Source organism: Bison bison, unplaced genomic scaffold (assembly GCF_000754665.1).
Source record: "Bison bison bison isolate TAMUID 2011002044 unplaced genomic scaffold, Bison_UMD1.0 scf7180017864181, whole genome shotgun sequence".
Classification (NCBI taxonomy): domain Eukaryota; kingdom Metazoa; phylum Chordata; class Mammalia; order Artiodactyla; family Bovidae; genus Bison; species Bison bison.
This window is the reverse complement of record NW_011494753.1, coordinates 7,485,811-7,488,576: the sequence shown is the minus strand read 5'-3', so window position 1 is coordinate 7,488,576 and position 2,766 is coordinate 7,485,811.

Below are 2,766 nucleotides of genomic sequence, written 5' to 3'. Positions count from 1 at the left end.
ACCGCAGAGGAGGGAAAGTTGGGACCTGGCGGCGGGGGACGCCCCCGAGCGCAGCTGGAAGGCTGCTGGGGAAAGTGAAGCCTGGAGGAGGTGTACGCGGTGAGGCTAGGGCAGGAAGGACGCCTCTCGTTCCTGCGAAGTCTGCAGGGACATCCCCATCCACCTCCAAACCCGAGGATCCGGCGCAGCCTGGCCAACAGCGCCAGGGCGAAACCCGGTGGCTCTTTGCCTGCTCACTTCGCTCTGCGGTTTGTGAGCCCCCCTAACGTGCGGGTTTGCTTGGTTATTTGGGGGTTTTGAGTGGTTCGTGAGGTCAGTCTTGTATCTCCTTTGCCCTTTGATTCGTTCATTCTTTTAACTTTTCTTTCCCCCCACGATGAGGACTTGCCGTCTGAGCCCCTTTTCTACCCTCTCCCAATCGCCTGCACCATCCGTCTGAGAGCTTGATTTCTTTTTTTTTTTTTTCGCCCTTTGACTACATGAAAGACTGCTGAGAGCAACAGGAAAGAGGAGCCCTCCCACCATTAAATGTTACTTTTTTGCAGTCCGCTGTGTTTTTAAGATCCTCGTTTAGGAATCGGAGAGCTATGGAATGGAGTTACTGGAAGGCTGGCGTTGAGGGGATAGGAAAGGAGCTAAAGGAAAACTATGATTTCATTTCTGTTGGCCTTGTTATAGAAAACTCAATACATTTTTCTCTGTGTCTGTTAAATATGGTAAGATTATATATGAAAGTCTGATTTTGGGTCATTGTATGGTGTTGTCATCAGCTTTTCACCTGAATTGGGATTGCCTTGAGGATTCTGTGTTGGGGCCTACCTCTTGACTTTTATTCAGCCACCACATCTTTTTTTTTCTTTTTTCCTTGATAAATGGAATGATGTGGTAATGTGTATAGTCGGAGAACCCATATTGCTCTCTGCAGTGTAGAAGTGAAAACCATGAATTACCCACAGGGGTAAAACTTTCTGTGAGCAATCTTGAATACTTGCTTCATGATGGCTTCTCCTGTAATCTCAGAGCACTTCTAGATAGCTCAGTTCACTGACTACCTTAATTACTTTCTGAAGTGCCTGCTTCTCTTTGGTGACTCGTTTAGTAAACTATAATGGCATGTATGGTACATTTTCTTGGCTTCAGAATGGGAGTTGTAGCCTCTGCCCAGAGATGAACAGTTAACAATGGAAGCAGAATTCATACGATTACTATGTGTTTTGGCTATGACCAACTCGCAAACTATGTGAAAAAACAAACATCTTTCCATAACTGTCAGAAGGGAAGAGGGGGAAATATTTTATCATGTCTTTATTTTTGGAGACTCTAACATGACTATATTAATGTGGGGAAAATGTCAAAGTATCTTCTATAAGCCTTTTTGATATGTGGTTCTCTTCTTCACCTCTGACCCTCCATTTAGGGTTTGACCTTTATGTTTGGCTGTGCTCCAGGATGGGAAGAAAAGTATTTTGGTGAAAGGAAAAGATAAGATTGCTTTGAACTATTATGATACTGTGACTATTCATTTTACCCAGTGATAGTACAGAGAAACCTCCTCCATAATTTTTGTACCCCATTAACATTCAGTCAAAATTTATTTTTAAGAGTTTACCACGAGGCCCATAAAGAAATAATGCCACTTCATAACTGTTCCTGACAATCATGTTTAAAAATATGTTCCTGGAATGTGTTATATGTGTTCTCATATAAACATTTATCTTTGTACATTTATGATAATGTAAATATTTAAGTCTGAGAGCTTAAAAACTTTTATTTGCTTATTTGCATACATGTTTTTCAACATCTAGCAGTGCCAACCATATTTGCCAAATAAGCATCAGCCATAAATTCATGCTTTGGCACATTTCATATAATAACTCTTCTAAATTGCTCTATGGTGAAGCATCATGAGATTAGCATTTGCTTCATGAGAGAGATTTGTTGTTGTTTTTAACTGTAATGATGTTCTGTTTAAGTGGAACAGGTGCTGGGCTCTAGTTGTTTGTGTTGAAACCTGCCAAATCATACTCTTTTGTTGGATGGGTTATTTGAGTAATTTAGGAACCGAACTGTGGCCCCTGGCATGCCAAGTTGAGTTCAAGGCTCCATATCACTGCTGCAAATTCCTGTTTTCACTGTAAGAGGTGTGTATGATGAGCCCTATTTTCTTATTACTCTTCTCTTTACTGTAATTCCTGCTTCCTAGCATCATTCTGATCCTTTCATTACTGGAGCTCTTGGAAAAAAATCTAGGTTCCTTCTTTGCTGATTTGTTTTCCTTGGAGAAATTTTAGTAACTTTCAGGCCAGGAATAGATAGTTCACATTTGTTCAGCAAATATTTTGAGTGCCTTTTAAGTGGTAGGCATGGTGGAAATCCCTGAGTATATGTAGAATGATATACCTTTTTGCAAGGAGCATATAGTTTAGCAGAAGAAGATACTGATAACCAATAATTATAATGTGGAGTGATATATAACAGGTGTAAGTGAATTCCTTTGGATAGAAACACAGAGGAGGATGGGTACTTGGGAGTCTTGGGAGGGGAGTGTCCTGAAATGCATCTTAGTGAGTTACCTCAGCTAATTTTCAGAAATAGACAGGGGTTAACTAGGTTCAGAAAAAGAGAAAGGACATTCTAGACCAGTGCTGTTCTGTAAAAATATAATAATGTAAGTCACAAATGTAATTCATATGTGTATTTTAAAATTTCCTATTAACCCCATTAAAAAGTAAAAGGTGAAATTAATAATATATTTTATTTAATTTG